At 55.7% G+C, this 21,167-nt stretch overlaps 1 pseudogene; it reads left to right on the top strand.

The window, feature by feature from the left end:
* Positions 1-1,826: 1,826 nt before the first annotated feature.
* On the top strand, positions 1,827-2,515 carry LOC138385042 (integrator complex subunit 3 homolog; annotated as a pseudogene).
* The last annotated feature ends 18,652 nt before the right edge of the window (positions 2,516-21,167 follow it).

Raw genomic sequence — 21,167 nt, 5'->3', positions numbered from 1 at the left:
GGTCACCTGCCTTTGGTGTGGGCTCTCCGTGTTTAAGAGCACCAATTACCTCCCCCGCAGGCCCAGCGACCTGCCACGCTCTGCTCAGAAACCCCGGCGTCGGTCCCAGGCTGTGTGCGGACTTGTTTAGAATTAATGCCTGTCAGAGCCTCTCCAAGGGGGGCGGTTTCTTTCCCAGGACCGGTTAGTTGAGGTCTTTGCTGGATTGTGGGCTTGGCTGTCTTACCTGGCATTGCGCTGACGGGCTCCGGAGGGCTCGGAGCCCCGGCTGTGGTTGGGACCATGGCTGTGGTCTGAGCCCGCGCGGCCACGGGCCCATGAGTCACCCAGACTGTGCGGACACACAGAGGAAGAGATGTAGCTGCAGGCCTCGGCTGCCCTGAGCGTGGAGGCCGGGAGGAGCCTCCGACGGGGACAGCAGCAGGCTGACACGGACAAGCGCTGCAGCTCCCGGTGTTCTGTGGGAGCAGGAAGAGCTGCTGCCCCAGACACAGTCTGAGGCCACCGCTGGAGAACCTCTTGTGGGGGAGGGCGGCCCTTGCCCTGTTAGGACCTGCGGCTACAGGACGAGGCCCCCAGGATGGACAACCTGCTTTATTCCAGGACCACTGGGTGGAATGCCAGTCCCCCGGAAGGCACCCTCACGGAACTCGCCTCTGACCAGCATCCTGCACCATGGCCCAGGCACGGCAATGCCCAGAACCCACCATCGCGGCCAGCGCTTACCGTGAGTCGTGCACCTGCCCCACGTTGAACCTGGACTTGAAATCCATTATTGATGCACAAACTCATCAGGCTTTTGGACTTGCCATGCAGTACTTCCAAATCACGCCTGAGAACTGGTCCTTGGAGCCCTCTGAGGCCTGAGTGGGGACCCTCAGCCTGGGGATGTGCTCTGTGCTACAGCCCATGACCCCACGCGACCCTTCACTCTGAAATGCGACAGACCATATTTCTTCTGTGAACTGCTCTGCTCCCTCTTCCAGGCAACAAAGCCTCTGTGTCCTCTCTTTCCCTTTTTGCCCTGAGTGCTAGGGAGCTCACAGTAAAAGCTGAGCTTTCTGATTGTCATTTCCCTGGACCCCAATGCCATGATGTCATTGTCTCTTCCACTCTTTCTCTCCCTTTATGGGTGGTCATATTCTACTGGGACCCGAGCTGCAGGGCGGGGCCTTCTGTTTCCCCGCGGCCTTAGCAGCATGCGTGAGATGCAGCAGGTGCTCAGTGGACAGAGACCGTGAAGGAGCGACTCCAAGGACAGATTTTCCTAATCAGATGAAAGCCGTAGGAAAAGAACCACAGTGCGAGTGAGGCTTGTGGGTGGGGACGTGTTTATTAAAGGGTCTCAGGTCCTGTGGGACCTTAAGGGGGGGAAGCCCCGCAAGGGCCCATGGGCAACCTCCTCCCGGGAGGAGGAGAGGGGTTTAGAGCCTCGTGGGGTCGGGGGCAGAGCCAAGGGAGTCCCAGCTGTCCCCTGGGGCTGCTTTAGGTCTGGTCCCAGCTGTGGGGGGCAGGGGGGAGCCATGGACAGGGACAGTCCTGCCCAGCTGGACCCAGCAAGGGGCTTGTCAGAGACTTCAAGGCTCTGGGAGCTGGGAAAGTGTTGGGTGCCAGGAGAGAGAAGGACAGTCCCTATGGGAAGTGACTGGACAGAGAGCCACGGGATGGGCCATGGACTGGATGGGGCCATTACCTTCCTCAGGACTCAGGGACGCTACTCCTGGGTCTGTGGGACAGCCAGAACTGATGTGGAGTTCTGGTGGCTTCCTGGGAGTGTGGACATGCTGCGCTCGAAGTCAGAGCCTCAGATCTTGCACTGACAGCAGATGGGGACACAGCAGCTGGACTGGGAGCAGCAGGGTTTGCAGCAGCTGGACTGGGAGCAGCAGGGTTTGCAGCAGCTGGACTGGGAGCAGCAGGGTTTGCAGCAGCTGGACTGGGAGCAGCAGGGTTTGCAGCAGCTGGACTGGCAGCAGGATGATCCACAGCCCCCCTTGGAACCCCCACAGGACCCACAGCCCCCCTTGGAACCCCCACAGGACCCACAGCCCCCCTTGGAGCCCCCACAGGACCCACAGCCCCCCTTAGAGCCCCCACAGGACCCACAGCCCCCTTTGCCAGAGCTGGAGCAGGAACAGGCTGGCACACAGCAGCACACGGGCTTGCAGCAGCAGACAGGGACACAGCAGCTGGAGCCGCAGTCCCCACAGCCGGAGCCGCAGCCCCCACAGCTGGAGCCGCAGCCCCCGGAACAGCCACAGCAGCCCATGGTTCTGGTGGGTTGAAGAGGAGCAGGTGGGAGGAGCAGGTGGGAGGAGCAGGTGGGAGGAGCAGGTGAGAGGCAGGTGCAGGTGTGGAGCCTCCTGAGCCCGGGCCCTTTATACCCCGGCCCAGGGTCAGGTGTGAGGCTGGCACATGGTCACTTCCTGGTTCCTGTTTGTGCCATTCTCCCAGGGAAGCCTTATTTGTTTGTTTAATCTTAAAATAACCTCCGTGGTGTCACAGTTTTGCACTCTTTCTTTAGTTCATGATTTTCCTCACATGCTCTCTTGGGAACAACGAAGCCCCTGCCCTTTCTGTGTCAGTGAAGGTGATGGCAACAGTGGTCTCAGCTCTGCCGCCACGTTCGTCTTTGCTCCCTGCTTTCATCTCCTGGGAAAACTGTGACAAAGGACCAGAAAGTGGGGAGCTTAGAACAACAGAAATGTACTGTCCCAGTTCTGGAGGGCAGAAGTCCCAGATCAGGTTCTCAGCAGAACACGCTCCCTCTATGGGAGGATCCTCTGGCGCCTCCTCCCGCTTCTGGGGGTGCCAGGATCCCTATGCATGGCTGCATCACCCCCGTTTCTGCCCTGTCCTCAGGGGCTGTCCCCACTCTGTCTCAGACCTCCCCTCCTCTCTCTTACGACCACGCCAGTGCTGGGTCAGCACAACCCTGTCTCAGCTTGATCGCGTCCACAAAGACCCTGTTTCCAAATACGGTCCTGTTCTGAGGCTGCAGGTGGCTGTGAGTTGGGGGCACCACTCAGCCCCGTGCACAGCCTCATCTTGATCCTGACATCACCTCGACGCACCCTGGCTCTGGAAGTCCCAGCAAATGCTCACAGAAGGCACAGGGAGACAGTCCACAGAGACACTCAGGAACAAGCAGCCCACCCTGTGCCAGCACCTGTGGGCAGAATAAGACTCAAGGTAAGGAGGGGACCCAGGACTGGGACAGAACCCAGGATCAGGGCAGGACCCAGGATCAGGGCAGAACCAAGGATTAGGACAGGGACCAGAATCAGGGCAGGACTCAGGATCAGGACAGGGACCCAGGATCAGGGCAGAACCCAGGATCAGGACAGGGACGAGGATCAGGGCAGGACTCAGGATCAGGGCAGAACCCAGGATTAGGGCAGGACCCAGGATCAGGATAGGGACCAGGATCAGGGCAGGACCCAGGATCAGGGCAGAACCCAGGATCAGGACAGGGACCAGGATCAGGGCAGGACTCAGGATCAGGACAGGGACCCAGGATCAGGGCAGAGACCAGGATCAGAACAGGACCAGGATCAGGGCAGGGACCCAGGATCAGGGCAGGGACCTAGGAACAGGGCAGGACCCAGGATCAGGGCAGGGACCAGGATCAGGATAGAGACCAGGAACAGGGCAGGGACCCAGGATCAGGGAAGGACTCAGGATCAGGACAGGGACCCAGGATCAGGGCAGAGACCAGGATCAGGACAGGGACCAGGATCAGGGCAGGACCCAGGATCAGGGCAGGACCCAGGATCAGGACAGGGAGCAGGGTCATTTCTCAGGGCTGGCTGACTCAGAGCTTGCTTGTCAGGATGTTAGCACACTGCAGGGCACACGCGGCACACTGCAGCTGGGCTGGCAGAGCTGGAGAAACATGGAAACACGCCACACCTCACAGCAGCCGGGAGGAGCCACCGCTACCCTGGGCTTGGCTCACAGGCAGGGCACAGTGGGGGGGCACTGAGGGGGTCACAGCTGTAGGCTCGGCCCGTCCCCTCCCACACGCAGGGCTGCACAGTAACCTCCAGTCAGCCCAGGTGACTGCCGGACAAGAGTTGAGGGGACACGTGGAATCCCATGTGAAGGCAGGAAGCAAGGGGACCACGTGATGTGTCCGGAAGGTCAGTCCCGGGGGGGAGGGCAGAGAACAGACCTGGGGCCCACGCAGAACACCTGCAACGGTGGTCCCGGGCTCAGGACTGGCCCCGACTTTGCAGGGCCCTTGTCCAAGCGCGACTGAGGAACTCGGGGTGGGCCGGCAGGGCATAAACCAGGTAACTCTAGCCCTAACCCTGGGTCGGATGATCCCTGCACCTGTAACCCCGTCGCCGTCCTGCGTGCCTGGGTGCCCGCGGGCGCTCGCACATTCTTGTGGAGGACATCATTTTATTCTGAGGTGCACTTTTAATGCTGCAGGTGGGAGTGTGCATGGGCCTTGTTCCACCTGTCCCTGCTTTCCCGCAGCCTGAACACCCCTCCCTGGGCTGCGGAGTCGCTGCGTCCCGCCAGGATGCGGAGCTCTAGCGAGGTCCCGCCCACCTGCCCTGAGGACGGCGGGGGCTGCAGGGCGAATCCAGGCTCCAGACCAGCACCCGCGGGGGGGCAGTGCCAGTGCCCCAGTCGTGTGACTCCAGGCAATGCTCTCTGGCCCTCAGCCTTTTCATCTGCAAGATGGGCCGGCAGTGATTACTTCAAAGAGCTGCTTTGAAGATCACAGGCTGTGAAAATGAAGTTACACCGTGATGTCACAGGCTCTCCGCTCAAGCACCGTTCATTTTCTCTGCTGCTCTGGGCTCCCTGGGCCTGGAGCTCTCTGTGTGGCCTCTCCCATCACTTCCTCTTCGCTCCCAGGTGCAGGGCACCCTCCTTGTGGGCCGGTGGGCCTCAGGGCTGCGGGCAGGTCGTTGGCAGCCTACCAGGGCCAGGAAAGGACCTGGAGAGCCACAGAAATGCCGCTGAGAAGTCCTTGGCTGCCCTCTGGTGGCAGCAAGTTCAGAGTCCGTGGACAAGGGTTGGGGAAGAAGTGGCTTTGCAGGGGCCAAGGGCAGGGACCTCAGGGTTCTGACAGGGGACAGCCCCTGGAACCGGGTCACCTCCCCAGGGGCTCAGAGCAGCCCCCCATGCCATGACCCCTTCCTGGCCTTAGCAGGGCCCTGGGCTAGTGACGTGCTCTGCGCATTGATCCTCCCCAGGAAGGGACCCGGCAGGGATGGACTAGGGCCTGGGGAGCGGGTAGCCCTAGACTCCTCAATGTGTCTGGGGTCCTGTGCCTCCTCTGGGTCTCCGTCCACCCCTAGACTGTGCCCCCACGGTCCCGCCCCTGGGCAGTGAGAGCTCCCTCCTTGGCGAGGGGAGGTGGCTGCTGCCTCTCTGGTCTCTGTGTCTCCCCACGGGCACGTCTGTTCCTCCAGGCCTCTGCATCAGAGTCCCTCTGCCCACCCCTCTGCGTGTCTGTGTCCTGGGTGGACTCCAGCCCTCATCACCTTTACCACCTCACTTCTGCTCTCTGAGCCACCTTTTCTCAACTGTAAACTTGCAATGGTAATAGCAGGCCCTCCGCGGTAGGGAGCAGCCCCGGAAGCTGCACACCTGGCTGGCATGGACGGGACCTATGCCCCTGGCTGGCTCCTACCTGCGCCAGTGCCCAGAGCTTGGCTGGGGGTACGAGGGCGCCACCTGGTGGCAGGACAAGCACATGGCGGAGGATGGGCGGGCAAGGGGAGGCCGGCTGACCTCCCGGTCTGGGGTCTGCAGCAGTCCACCACGGGCTCTCCCCAGGCCCGGTCCCCAGCTGGCCAGGTGCCTGGGGGTCCACTGAAACCTGTGGAGGCTCCAAAGAAATGACGTCTCTCAGCTCCCAGGCTGTCCAGATGAAAATATGTGGAACCCCAAAGAGCCTTGTGCATTTTGTCCATTCGTGACTCTGATGCTTTTTACAAAAGGAGAAAATAAAATTTAAAAATAAAATGATACATCCTTAAAGTTTTGCTACCGTGGGCTCCGCTATCTGGGGCCAGAGCACGTGCTCAGCCTGCTGTGACGCAGCCTTTGAGGGCATTCCCTTTGCCCTCAAGTCCCGTGGCAGGGGTGGGGACGCACAATGACCTTGGACCAGATGACACTTGCACAGCCAGCAATCCCTGGGTGAGGGGCAAACACGCAAACAGCACACACTGTAGCACTGGGCGAACACAGTAGCAGGCAGCGAACACGGTAGCAAGTGGCAAACACTGTAGCAAGTGGCAAACACTGTAGCAAGTAGCAAACACTGTAGCAAGTGGCAAACACTGTAGAAAACAAACATTGTGGCGAAGAGCAAAACATCGCCCCTGCCCCGGGGACCGCAGCTGCAGGGAGCTGTGCTGTGGTCGCCCCCACCGCTCGCTTGTCCGTGACCGGCTACACAAACAGCCAGCATCTGGAGGGCCAGGGCTCGCGTCTGGCTCCCACAGCTCGGGTGTGCAGGGCACTGGGCCCGGGGCTGCCTGCCCATCCCGATACCAGCAAGCCTGCCACCCACAACCTAACGTGGGCTGACTAGGAAACTCGGGTGCCCTGCCAACGCCCTGGTCTCAGGCGGCCCTGACTCCAAAGGTTTGCCAGGACACTGCAGCCCTGCGGGTGGCACGGGGGGCTGGGCCGGGGTCCGAAGGCCCCGCTCTGCCAGTGCGCGGCTGGGAGCGGCTCGAGGGGAAGGGAAAGCTCAGGGGCTGCCCCCCCCCCCGCACAGTGCCGCCTCCTGCAGAACCAGGGCCCAGCCGCCCTCGCCATTCTGCAGCTAATCCTCATCCTCACGACGGTCCTCTGCTGGACGGACGCTTGTTTCCTGGAACCAAGACTTGGTTCCCCAGTCGCCGCGGTCCCGGCCACGCACGTCCTGCTCAGCCGAGTCCTACAAGCCCTTCCACGGCCACTGGCAACGGAAGGCCCCACGGGCAGCTTCACTCTCCGTGGCAACGAAGACGTCTCCTCTCCAGCCATGAGGAGCTGGGGTCCCACGGGGCCACTCTGCGAATGCTCGTGGCTCGCGGCTCCAGCACCCCCGCGGCGCACACGCGTGCTGTCCTTGCCCTGCCCACACCCCCGGCGAGAAGAGACAGCGGACCTTCACCTTCTACCGTACACACTGCAGCACTGTTTGTGTTTCCACCCTGAGCATGAGTCCTTTTGCACTCAAGAAAAACAAACAAAGCCTTTTACAGTAACAGAAAAGAAACTTACAGTCAACAATCCAAGCTGGGGCAAAACACCTGTTAAATACAGTGACAGGGTTCACACCGTTAACGACTAGAACACCGAAAACGAAGCCTACGCTAAAACCTCAGTAGACCTGAGTCAAACGTGGGCACAATAAAATGATGACACGGTGTGGAAAATGTCCCACCACATAGTTGAGGACACGTGAGGGAAACGCAGATGACAGCCGCTTTGTCTTGCGAAGTGGCAGTGATCCGGGAGAGCCACCTCAGTCGTGCTCTCTGGCTCAGAATGCCGGGCAGGGCTGGCCCGAGGGACGGCGGGAACGTTGCTGGAAACAGCCTGGCCAGGCGCACCACGAGCCCTCCGCCACGCCTGTGCCCTGCGGGGGCAGTTCCACGGGCGCAGCGTCACCCGTGTCCGGGATGCTGGTTGACATTCCCAAGAGCACAACCCAAAAGGCACAGCCCGGGGAGGGCATGTCGTTCAGCCGTTGGAATCCTTGATGCAAAAACACGTAGTGACACGAACAATGGCAGGTGAGCCCCCGTGTCCCCAGCGGCACTGTCACAGTAGCCAGAAGGTGGCACTGACCCGAGTGCCCGTCAGCAGGTGACACAGTGAAGGGTATGTGGCCCACACACACAGTGGAAAATCGTTCAGCCTCAAACCGGAGAGAAACCCCGACACAGGCTGCCACGTGGGGGGACCCTGGGGACACTGTGTCGAGTGAGATGAGCCGGACACAAAAGAACAAACACTGTGACTCCACTTGTGTGACGCCTCTAGAGCCGTCAGATCCACAGACACGAGAGGGGAATGGTGGGTGCCAGGGGCTGGGGACAGGGACCGGCAGGTGGCGGTTACTAGGGACAGAGTTTGAGTTTGGGAAGATGGAAGGTTCTAGAGGTGGGTGGTGACGGCTGTGCAGCAACATGAGTGCGCTCAACGCCACCGAGCCGTGCGCACGACAGAGGCTGAGATGGTGACTTCACCGTATTCATATCTTACCACGAAACGAAGGAAGGAAGGAAGGGAGGAAGGAAGGAAGGAGGAGGAGGAAGAGCCAGCCCACAGGACGTTTGACAAAGTGTCCCCAGTCCTGTCCTGGCCCCAGAACTCGGCCTGTGGCTGAGGCTACGTGTGACCGTGGCCGGGAAACACGCTGTGCGGGGCAGGCGCCGTGGTCCCGCTGTGCAGGCGGGGGAAGGACAGCGGCAGCCCCGGGGGGCTCAGGCCCGGGTCCCCGCAGAGGCAGCGAGAGGCAGGGCAGGTGCCTGCTTGGGGCACGGAATCAGGGGAGGGGGTGTCACCACAGAAACGTAGGGACGTCCCCCACACGGGGCCTGCCTGGGGTGCTGCTCCACGTGGGGGTGGTGAGAGGGGACGGTGCCACGTGACCCCTGGGCCCCTGGGCTGGACATGCAGGTGAGTCCTGATGCTGCCCCCGAATAGATCCCGGGGGGGGGGGGTGCTTGCCCAGGCTCAGGCGAGGCCGCAGCAGCGCGGGGGCCCCCAGGTGCTCTCCCTGAAGCCCCCCTGGGCCTCTCCTCTGCAGCTGCTGTCTGTCGGGGCACGTCGTCCCCTGTGGCCATGGGCCTCGCAGTGCCTGGGGACAATCACAGGTCCCAGTGTCCATTGTCAGCCTCTGTTTCCTGAACTTGCCAGAGGACGGGTCCCCTGGCCCTGCCGTGGCTTTTGACATGGAGGAGGGCCCTTCATGGGGGCTCGGGCCTGGTCACCGGCCCACCTCCCTGCCTGGGGTCCCCAGACCCTCCGCATCTCCACTGCCCGCCCAGACCCCGGCCGCCCACTCTGCTGGCCGAGCCCCGAGCGCACGCATCCCCCATGGGGGCGTCCCGGTGGCGTGGCCGGCGTGGTGTCGCAGTTGCCCCCACAGAGACCCGGGAGGGACCTGCGGAGCGTTACAGCCACATGAAAGGGTGGGAGGAAGAGACAGATGTGGGATCCTGTAAACAGTCTGATTTCCCAACGTAAACCAGATTCTGGCCAAGACATCAGGTAAACATCTGCGTCACAGCCCCCGGCCCCCCACCGCCCGGGAGGCCCACGGGTCCCCAGCGCCTACTCTGGGACCCGTCAGAGTGACCACCGAGACATTTCGTAATTAGGCAAAATTGGTCCTCGCATTCCTTCACTAAATCCCAAAGATCTTTGCAATTTTAGGTCTTCCCCAAAATGAAAACATTTGGTAATTAAATGGCACAAGCGAGAAAGGTATAGAATGTTCTCTCAACTGGAAAATACCAATTAAGGAAGTAATTCTGATTCCCACCCACCTTGGCTGAGCCGGGGGCTTATCTCTCCCCAGAGCAGCCTGCCTGGGACAGCGGGAGGTGCCGGCAGCTTCCTGTGGGGGCAGATGGGCCCGGCCTGGTCGCGGGCCTGGGGGCTGCCGCAGGGGCAGAGCTGGCCTGGGGGGCTGGCACCGGGCCTGGGGGCTGCAGGGACGGCAGGGGGTCAGTCACCCCGGCAGCAAACGCCAGCGAGCGGTTCCCTGGCACCGGCCGGGCCCCCACCCCGGTCCTCCATCCTCCGGGCCCTCAGGGCCCAGTCCCGGTGGGGGGTCTCCACTCACAAACATTTGCTCACTTTGAACACACATAGGGCCACGTCCTTCTGTTTTATTCCATTTCAGTTGTTCTTCAGACTTGCTCATTTTATTTATTTCTCTTGTAAATGTAAAACTTTAAATGGCTCCAGAAGTCAAACCCTCCCGTTCTCGCCTCCCGATCTCATTAGTTCTGGTTTCTCCTGTCTGGGCTTCTGTCTGCAGAGAACTTGGCTACACGCACGCGCCGTTTCCTTCCTTTCCCGCACACGAGGCGGCGCGGGCCGCACGGGCTCTCTAAGCTCATGACACTTCACAGGTTCCATTTTGAAACCCTCACGGATTCATGGGAAGTTTGAAAAGTGGTCCAGAGATTTCCCACACACCCTTCAACCAGTTTTCCCCGGTGGCTTCAGCTCGGGGAGCACAGTGCGGCGTCTGAGCCACCAGGCTGTCCTGCTGCGGTGGCTGCCTCTGGGTCTGCGCCATTTTGTAACGTGTGTGAGCTCGTGTGGTCCGCCCCACAACCATCTCTCCCATGCACCCCACTTACAGACACCCCTCACCCCTGCCGTCCCCAACTCCTGGCAACCTCTGACCCGCCTGCTGTTGCCAGAATTTTGTCATTTTGGAAATGTTTGAGATTTTGGACAATGTGTGTGCCCGTTTGAGCGTGTTCCGTGTCCATGGTCTGGGTGGACCACAGTTTGTCACTCACCTACCGAAGGGTATTTTAGTCATTTCCAGCTTTTGACTGTTGCAGATAAAGCTTCTGGGAACAGTCACGCACGTGTCTGCCTTTGTCTGGGAGCGCGGGGGCTACGGCTGCGTCAGACCCTGCGTGTGTGGTGGGTTGTTTTAAGAAACTGTCACAGTGTTTTGCAGAGTGATGGACGATTTTACATTCCCACGAGCTGCGTATGTCATATGCAGTTTTCCCGTGTCCTTGCCAGCTTTTGGTATTGTCATTATTTTTCGTTTTAACTGCCCTGAGAGGCAGCAGAGACATTGTGCCGTGCTTGTTTGCGTCTCCCTGACGGCCGTGCGCGGCCAGTACCCTTCCTGTGCCACCCGCCTTTCCCATGTCCTGTCGGGTCACGTCTCCGTGTCCTCGTGCCCCACTTAATTGGCCTGTTTGCCTGTTTACTGTCCAGTTGGGACAGTTCTTTTCATATTCTAGATAGGAGTCCCTTGTCCGACATGTGTTTTGTAAATATTTCCTCCCAGCCTGCAGCTTATCTTTTCACTCCTCTGCAAAGGGTCTTCCGCAGACCGAAAGTTTTTAATTGCAATGAGGTCTAACGCATGGGTTTCTTCAAATGTTAGCAATCATGCTTTTGATGTTATAGCTAAGAATTCTTTGCCAAGATCCAGGTCCTGGCATCTTCTCCTGTTTTCTTCTAACAGTTTTAGATCTAATTTTTAGTTTTTGATCTAATTTGAATTAATTTTCATATCAGGCATACGGTTTTGTTCTAGGGTCATCTTTTTTTTTAACGAAAGCTATGAATATCCATTTGCTCAATGATGATTAGTTGGAAAAACTACTGTTTCTTCACTGAGCTGCTTTTGCATCCTTGTAAAATACGTGTGGCCATGTTTGTGTGGGTCTCTGGGTGAGCTGCATCCACTGACCTGTGTGTCTCCTCTGGGGACACTCCGCTGCCCTGGGTGCCTGTGGGTCTATGCCATTTTATAGTGTGTGTCAATTCTTGTATTGCACCCCCAAAACCATCTCTCTCAGGCCATCCCATTTATAGACACCCCTCACCCCTGCCGTCCCCAACTCCTAACAACCTCTGAGCTGTCTGCTATTGCTATTATATAATTTTGTCATTTTAAAAATGTTTTTTAAGTGGAATGTGTGAGCCCATCCGAGGTTGGCTTCACTCAGCACAATGCCCTTGAGATCCATCAGGGGTGTGGAACCTGCGGCCTTATGTGGCCTTCTGGGTCCTTAAGTGTGGCCTCTTGACCGAATCCAAATTTTACAGAACAAATCCTTTTAATAATAGTGTGCAGCAGAGAAAGACGAAGCTTTTCTTGCCTCCTTTGGTGCTAAAAAAAAGGACGGTCTTGAGACCGGAAGGCCGCAGGCTCCCCACCCGGCCCACGCCTGGTCTGGAGACCCTGCTTCCGGCTGCCCTCGGGGCCCGGCCCGCAGCCTGCGGGGTGCCGACCGAGGCTGGCGTGGGCAGGTCACGGGGTTCGCTCCACGTCAGGCGTGTCTCCCGTCCCCCAGCTGACACGCTGGACCCTCTGCAATGTTTCTGTGCCCTGTGTCCGTCCCTTCTTGAAGAGACTTGACTGTGGCAAGTGTCACTCTTGCCGCAGCACCTGCAGCTCGCCGGCTGGGGTGGGAGCTGCCACCTGCTTGTCCCCTGCTTCCGTGCGGCTCACAAGCTGCGAGTCCCCTTCGTACTTTCAATGGTTGCACACAAATCGGGAGAAGAATCGTACTCTGTGGCACAAAAGAATTACATGAAATTCAAACTTCAGAGCCCACAATGACGCTTCGCTGGAGCTGGGGAGACCCGTCCGTCCACAGGCCGTCTGCGGCGCCTGCTCCCCGCCGCGGCCCCGTCGGGTTGTTTCCGCAGGGAGGCGGCCACCGGGGCAACACGTTTATTACCCGGCCCTTTGCAGAAGCAGTTCCCTGACCCTGACCTAGGTCCTCAGACAGAAGCATTCTCTGCCCCGGAACGGAATCGGTGTGAGTCTTGGTCTTGATCTTGGTCTTGGTCCCTGCAAAGCTGCCATCGGTCTTTTAAACGGAGCCCACAGACCCTCGAGTGCGCGACATCCAAAGTGCTCCATGCAATTTCAAGACCCTTTTGGTTCCAGAAATTACATATCCCAGAACATGACCTTACAATGAGCTAATATTTGGGGACGCTAAGGGGAACAAGATGGCTTCAAGGGTGCCCTGATCAATCCACACTGAGACCAGAGTGGCCATCGCATGTTGCCATGCTGACAGGTATGAGGTGCTGGTCACCAAGGTGGGACCCTGGCTCCACGCCTGCTAGAGGGACGACCTTGAACAAGCTTCTTAGCCTCTCTGAGTGTTGGGTCTCATCTTGTAAATGAGATGATTGAGCCAATGGGCCCGTGTCCTGTGTCTGCCTCCTTTTCTTTGAGAAGTATTGCGAGGTTTGCTGCAATGATTGCTGCAGTGGCTGCAACTACAGACGCATCGGTCTACACACGCCAGAGCCCGCAGACAGCACCCAAGCATGGCTTGCACGTGAAAATGCAGCTCAACCAGAAACGGGGGAGTGGGTGGCCGCTCTGGAGAACGAGGGGGACCCCCCGCCCACGCCTGGTTGGAAATCAGGACGAACGATGCCCCCCACACGCACAGGGGATGGGGTGAGAGTCATTGCTCACAGGATGAGGACCCCTCACACGGGCAGGAGCTGGGGGGCTTTGAGTCTCCCTCGGCACCGGGGGAGGAATGTCTGGGAATCCGCGCCGTGGTGGGCACGACGGGAAGGGGCAGGGGTGAGGCTTGAAGCCGTCAGCCAAACATCATAAACATCATAAAAACGGATTCAGACTCTATCGCAGGAAGCGATTAACTTGTTTGTCCCTGGGGACAGAAGGACGTGAGAGGCGCAGGAGGGATTTGAGGTGCCCACGCACGGCACAGCAATCTCGGTGCTACCGTGAGAGAGTTATTTCCCAGGGGTCGCCAGCATTGAGATTCTAAAATAACAGTTTTATAGTTTGATGACGAAACAGCGATTTCTGAGAAGACAGATGGCCTGGCTGCTCGTACTGATAAGACATTGTTCCACTGCTCTGAGCTAAACACGAACTGCAAACCCAACAGGGGCCTCGTGGGGTGGCAGCCACGGGCCTGGGGGTGTAGGACCATGGCTTCAGCCTCATCCTCCTCCTTTGGGGTCCTGTCCTTCTGTGACTTGGTGTCCAGCACCCTGCACTGGGGTGACGCTAACTCGCACCATCTCTGTGGAGCCCCTGCTGGACACAGTCGGCCTGGGGACACTGTCCGCAGTCGCCTTCAGGCTGCTAACGTGGGAGGATGGGAGGGAGAGCGGCGAGGGCAGGCGGAAGGAGCCACCGCTGCCCGTGTGTGCCCAGCGCACCTCACGGCCGCTGTGCGCTCGTTTGCGTTTGAGGACACTGAGGCCCAGAGAAGTGAGAACTCCCCACCCCGGTCGCACGCGCTGCCTCCTGGCGCCCTGCGCGGCCCCGACTGCGCTGGACACCGAACGCACATCAGCGAGGCGCGCGGCTGATGTAATCTCCTTCCAGAGCCAGCAACGTTTTCCTCTGGCAGCAGGAAAAGTACATCGGGTCACCGTGACTCGGCCAGGGCTGGTCCCCTGTGTCTGTCCTCATCCCCATCCCAGCTGCGGTTGGGGCCCTCCCTGCCGGAGGCCCCACTCGGTTGTTTCTCCCCAGCGCTGGAAGCTTGCTGAAGTCTCTACCTGTAATTTTGGCCTCTGAGCGGCTGTTTTCTGCCAAGTTTCTCACTCCACACCTGCACCGTGTGGGGGTCAGCAGCGCCCTTGAGGGGGAGCCCCAGGGACACCAGGCTCACGTCTCTGAGGCTCCTTCCTGGGGTCCTGGACCCTCAGGTCCCCGCTGTCCTGGCAGCTGTAGCAGTCAGGCTCCCCAGAGAAGCGGGGCCAAGAGGGTGCACAGAGAGAGAGGTTATTGCAAGGAATTGACTCAGGGGATGTGGAGGCCGGTGAGCCTGACTCCTGCAGTGCGGCTCTGTGGGCCGGCGAGCCTGACTCCTGCAGTGCGGCTCCGTGGGCCGGCGAGCCGGAGCCCTGGGCGAGCCGCGGGTGCAGATGACGGCCCCCCGCTCCCCACCCCACCACAGAGCTTGCCCTCACCTGGGAAGCCTGGGCCGCCGCTCCAGTCAGGCCTCCAGCGGGCCAGATGAGGCCCCCACACCGTGGAGGGCGATCTGCTGCGCCCAGAGTTCACCAGTTTGTTAACACAGGTTAATCGCACCTGCAAACATTTCCCAGGTTGATGCATAAAATTAACCACTGCAGGAGAGTTAACTTTCAACTTGCGCCATTCAGGGTGGGATTCTGCAATGGGACATTCAGCCTAAAGCCAACGTGAAGACTAGGCTTGTGGACAAGGAGGTGGAGACAGAGCGAGAGACAGAGAGACAGAGACAGAAAGAGAGAGACAGAGACAGAGAGACAGAAAGAGACAGAGAGAGAGAGAGAACTTCCTAAATTCCCTTATCGAACCAAGAACCAAACCTGGGGTGTAGACCACAGGTCTTTCTACACTGGGGTGGTCGGTGGCTGGGCACAGCTGCTTGGGGAAGGAGCGTCCTCGGAAGGCGGCGGAAGGGGAAGGGAGCGGGCGTGAGGAGCACCAGCTGCCGCCCGTGTTCCTGTGTAAGGGTCAAATGCTTAGTGCCATCTGCATGTCTTTTTTGGAGAAATGTCTGTCATTTTTTAAAATTGGGTTAATTACCTTTCTATCGTTGACAATTGATGTTTGTATTTTGCTCTAAAATCCTGCAGCTTTGCTAGAGTCACGTGTGAGACCTGGTCGCATTTCGGGGGTTCTGTCAGATCCTCTGCGTGCGTGGCCGCATCTCCGTCTTATTCTGCCCTCTGAGCGGCTCGTCCTTTTCCTTCCACGCCCCTCGCACGGCCGCCGTCTCCGCTGAAGCCACAGTCAGGTGCCGAGCGGGCCTCCCCATCCTGGGGACCGTTCACCTCCACTGCTGTGACCGCCACACACTTTCTGAAGGTGGCTTTTCATCCGATTGAGAGCGCCCCTTGGATTCCAGTTGGCTGAGGGTTTCTGTCACAAACAGGTATTGACTTTTGCCAAATGCTTTTTCTGCATCTATTGAGACGATCATGTGGTTTTTCTTTCTTATTTGCTAATAAGCTAAAACACACTGATTTTGCAAATACTTAATGGACCTTGCGTTGCTGGGAGAAGCCCCAGAGCACGGTGATGTTTCACTGTTTCCAGTATTGATGGATTTGATTTGCTGAATTCTGTGTCTACCTTCACGGGGGATGCTGGTCTTCAGTCCCCTTGCGATGCTTTTGTCGGGCTTTGGTATCAGGGTCAGCCTCGTAGAACGAGTTGGGAAACGTTCGTGCTTCTCCAGTCCCTGGAAGAGACCGTAGAGTAGGTCTTGCTCTTTCGTTAAAATCTTGGTGGGAGTCACCAGAGAAGCAGTATGGCCTGCAGTTTTCTTTGCTGGAAGGGTTTTAACTACAAATTTAATTTTCTCAACTGATATAAGGCTATTGGGCTTATGGATTGTTTCGAGTGAGATTGGACAGTTTGTATCTCCCACAAAATGTATCCGTTGCAACCAAGTTGTCCGATTCACCGACATAGTATTGTTTGTCGTAGTCCCTTTGCACCATCTATACACTCCCGGTGCTCCCACCTCCTTCATTCCTGGTCCTGCGAATCTGTGTCTCCTCTCCCTCTCCTTCGAGAGGAGACCGGGCCAAGATCTGCCAACGCCATAGACGTTCTGAAATCGCTCGTGGGGAAGAAGCCTGGGGAGCAGCAGAGCCCCCCACCCTGGCGGGAGAGCGCAGGGCGCGGCCCCTGCCACCCCCACACAGTGCGTGTCCCCAGGACCTCTCCCAAGGGCCTTCCTGCTCTCAGTCATCCTGGAAAGAGGCTGATCCTGGGATCAGAAATGAGGATTAAGGGAAAGATTCCTGGGCAGTGGGGAGGAGGGATGTCCTGAGTCTCAGCCCCGAAGGCGCCGGCCTGGATTCCTCGGTGTCCTGCTCAGAGCAGGCCGCGCTGACTCAGGACGGAGGGGAGCGGGGTGGGGGCTCCCAGGGGCACAGAACCAGGACCGCACGTGCAACACGCACATGCTTGTCCTGAGACATTTCAGGACATGCCTCACTTCCTTCTCTGTGCAACCGAAGCTCCAAGTGCCGATGCTCCCACGGTAAAGAGCCAATTGCTCCAAACAGGAATTCCAGCTGCACCTCTTAGGGGACAGAAAACTCTCATAGCATCAAGCTGCTAGTTTTTCCATACTTTTCCCCAAAAAAGTTTTCAGAAATGCTTAGGCACTGAGTTTCAGCCAGGGGGTCCCCAAGGAGCAGCCAGTGTGTCCCAGTCCCTACGGAAGCCAACACGGCACGGTCTTGGTTGCAATTTTACAGCAAGTTTTGAGGCTGGAAAGTGAACATCCATCCCTTCGTTTTTCCTGTGGGTCCTTAGTGTTTCCATGTACACATGCAGATCGATTTGCTAAGTTTTGCACAAATGCCTGCTGGGATTTTGACAGGGACCGTATTGAATTTACAAGTGAATTAGGGGTGATTTGCCATCATGACGCCATTGGGCCAAGAACAGGGTCTGTCCCGCTGATCGCTTAGGCCTCCTGCACTTCCACCCAGCAATGTCTGGGAGTCTCTAGCATTTCAGTCTCACACTTCTTTGGCTACATTTGTTCCTGTGTATTTTATTCTTTTTGATTCTATTAAGAATGGGAACTTTTAAAATTACATTTTACATTTTTTGAAAGTTTCTTTTCAGATTGTGCATTGTTAACACATAGAAGTTCAGCTGATTTTTGTATTGATATGTATCCTGCAACTTTGCTGAGCTTGTTTGTTCTAACAGGTGTGCACACATGTGTGGACATCATGTGTGAAGGACACTAGAGCCTGAGCCGGAGAGTATTTCTGCCCCAGATGGGCTCGTACCTCCTTCTTTCGGGCATGGCGGGGTTCGTGTCCGTGTGGTCAGCAGGTGAGCTGGGCTTGGGTTTTGGCTTTGGCTGCAATTCCCTCAGTGCACCAGAGACCTCGAAGCCTTCGGGCATGGTGGTTGTTACCTTGTGCTGCAATGTGGGGTCGGGGTTCCAGAGGGTTTCTCAGTGTCCCTGTCCCCCCACTGCAGTGGCCCCTGGTGCCTGAACCTCAGATGGGGCTTTTCTCCACGTTCTTGCACCTCCACGCCTTCATTCATGCAACACTGTTTATTTACTTGATGTTATACCCTGGGTGTGCTAAGAGCAAGATATATTTATTGAGCATCTATTATGTGCCAGGCACTGAGCTCAAGTGTGGTTTATTCTAGACAGGTAGGGATAGTACATGCCGTGTTTATGTAATTCTGAAATTCCACAAATGAGGAAAATCTATGAGTACTTTAAGTATAAGCTGAAAAGTTTATAAAGTCCAACAAACCTCAAAAATCAAAAGCTTCCAATTCAATATTCTGTTTTTCTAGAAAAAAGAAAAATTTGAAAACTTGGCCATATCTTTGACTTCTCAAAGCTATCCATCAGAAATTGATACTAAACTTCATGTAAAGGTAAAACTAGAATAAAACACCTACTACCTATTTTATGTAACATGGTTTTGAATGATAACATTGGAACAAAATAAAAATTAAATACAGTTAAAAACATTTAAAAGGGGGTAACAAAACCACTTGAACAAATAAAAGCTCAATACAAGATAAAACTTATAAATCAACAGGTTTTCTATATACCATGTAGAGAAAATAGCATGTGATAATCTTTCTCATTCATGATTTTAAAATCATAGAGTGCTACAGGAAACACCTTGGAGAAAAACTAAAATAAATGAAGAATATTTATGGTGTTAAAAAAAGTCCAAATAACATCCTCCCCCAAAGAAAAGATTTAAATAAATGGAGAGCCTTCTGCAGGTTACTTGGTTGAGAAGACACATCATAACTTCAGTTTTCTAAAAATGAACCTACATATTGAACTAAATCCCAATTAAAATAAATGGTATTTTTATCTTGCAGTTTTCTCCAAAATTCTCAGCAAAGAATATGTACGCAAGAGCAACGATTACATTTTTGAGAGCAAAATACAAAGGAAGAGTGAGTGGAGTTTCCCAGACAGACATCAGAACAGACTGCAAAGGTTCAGCAGTTAAAGCAGCACGGCGGGGACTCGGACTGGCTCCACAGACCGAGGACACAGCGCAGAGGCCCCTGCAAGCCCGTCCACCCCACTTTAGGGTAAGAGGGATGTGGCCTCTTGAGTCAACGGGAGAAAGGACAGGTGACTGTGGAGATGACACTGTAGCCACCGCCACTGCTTTCAGAGCAGAACAATGAGATCTGAACTTAGACACAAGCGAACTCAGAGGGAATTGAACCCAAACAGAAAAATAGAGATCAAAGTTCCTGAAGGGACTTCTGTAAACTGGTATAGAATCCTGGGTGTGGGGAGGGGCCTCCTACAAACACAGCATGAACAAGAGACAGTGAGGAAACGTCTGTGAGATTTCACCATTTCAAAATGAAACCCTTCTCTACTGAAAGTCACAATAGATAATAGCGTTTTATATATTAAGAGAAAGCATTTCTTACAAGGATGACAATAAAGTAGTAATGTCTCTAATCCCCACATCGATTAGACAAATCAGGGACAGGTCAGTAGAGCAGGGACTGAATATACGGGCGGGTGGTTCGCAGAGCAGCTAAGGTTTAGGGAAGCCTTTCAGGTGTCATCTGTGAAATTTTTCTCACTGAATATATTAATGTAGTAAACAGTGCTGATTACTTTTATATTTTAATAGGGTTTTTCCTAAATGGATCTATATAGACAACATAGTCTTATAAAAATACTAGGAAATTTTTTTAATAAAAATAGTGAAACTGATCGTCAAATTTATATGGAAGGGTAAAGGAATGAGAATAGCTGAACTTTTTTTAAAGAGAAGAAAGGAGAAATCACACCACTCCATTTTAACACTTCCTATAAAGCCATCGTGGTCACAAGTGTCCCCAGGGGAGACACACAGGTCAGTGGATGCAGCTCACCCAGAGACCCACACGAACGTGGCCACACGTATTTTACAAGGATGCAAAAGCAGCTCAGTGAAGAAACAGTAGTTTTTCCAACTAATCATTGGGGAGCAAATGCATATACATAGCTTTCCTTAAAAAAATGTCTCTAGAACAAAACCTTATGCCTGATATGAAAATTAATTCAAATTAGATCAAAAACTATAAAACTGTTAGAGGAAAACAGGAGAAAATGCCAGGACCTGGATCTTGGCAAAGAATTCTTAGCTATAACATCAAAAGCATGACTGCTAACATTTGAAGAAACCCATGCGTTAGACCTCATTGCAATTAAAAACTTTCGGTCTGCGGAAGACCCTTTGCAGAGGAGTGAGAAGATAAGCTGCAGGCTGGGAGGAAATATTTACAAAACACATGTCGGACAAGGGACTCCTATCTAGAATATGAAAAGAACTGTCCCAACTGGACAGTAAACAGGCAAACAGGCCAATTAAGTGGGGCACGAGGACACGGAGACGTGACCCGACAGGACATGGGAAAGGCGGGTGGCACAGGAAGGGTACTGGCCGCGCACGGCCGTCAGGGAGACGCAAACAAGCACGGCACAATGTCTCTGCTGCCTCTCAGGGCAGTTAAAACGAAAAATAATGACAATACCAAAAGCTGGCAAGGACACGGGAAAACTGCATATGACATACGCAGCTCGTGGGAATGTAAAATCGTCCATCACTCTGCAAAACACTGTGACAGTTTCTTAAAACAACCCACCACACACGCAGGGTCTGACGCAGCCGTAGCCCCCGCGCTCCCAGACAAAGGCAGACACGTGCGTGACTGTTCCCAGGAGCTTTATCTGCAACAGTCAAAAGCTGGAAATGACTAAAATACCCTTCGGTAGGTGAGTGACAAACTGTGGTCCACCCAGACCACGGACACAGAACACGCTCAAAGGGGCACAGACATTCTCCAAAATCTCAAACATCTCCAAAATGACAAAATTCTGACAACAGCAGGCGGGTCAGAGGTTGCCAGGAGTTGGGGACGGCAGGGGTGAGGGGTGTCTGTAAGTGGGGTGCATGGGAGAGATGGTTGTGGGGCGGACCACACGAGCTCACAAATGGCTTACAAAATGGCGCAGCCCCGGAGGCAGCCACCGCAGTGGGACAGCCTGGTGGCTCAGACACCGCACTGTGCTCCCCGAGCTGAAGCCACCGGGGAAAACTGGTTGAAGGGTGTGTGGGAAATCTCTGGACCACTTTTCAAACTTCCCATGAATCCGTGAGGGTTTCAAAATGGAACCTGTGAAGTGTCATGAGCTTAGAGAGCCCGTGTGGCCCGCGCCGCCTCGTGTGCGGGAAAGGAAGGAAACGGCGCGTGCGTGTAGCCAGGTTCTCTGCAGACAGAAGCCCAGACAGGAGAAACCAGAACTAATGAGATCCGGAGGCGAGAACGGGAGGGTTTGACTTCTGGAGCCATTTAAAGTTTTACATTTACAAGAGAAATAAATAAAATGAGCAAGTCTGAAGAACAACTGAAATGGAATAAAAACAGAAAGACGTGGCCCTATGGGCGTTCAAAGTGA

The sequence above is a fragment of the Eulemur rufifrons genome, chromosome 6 (assembly GCF_041146395.1).
Source record: "Eulemur rufifrons isolate Redbay chromosome 6, OSU_ERuf_1, whole genome shotgun sequence".
Taxonomy (NCBI): Eukaryota; Metazoa; Chordata; class Mammalia; order Primates; family Lemuridae; genus Eulemur; species Eulemur rufifrons.
The sequence above is the reverse complement of the archived record's forward strand: the minus strand, read 5'-3'. Positions and strand labels throughout refer to the sequence as shown.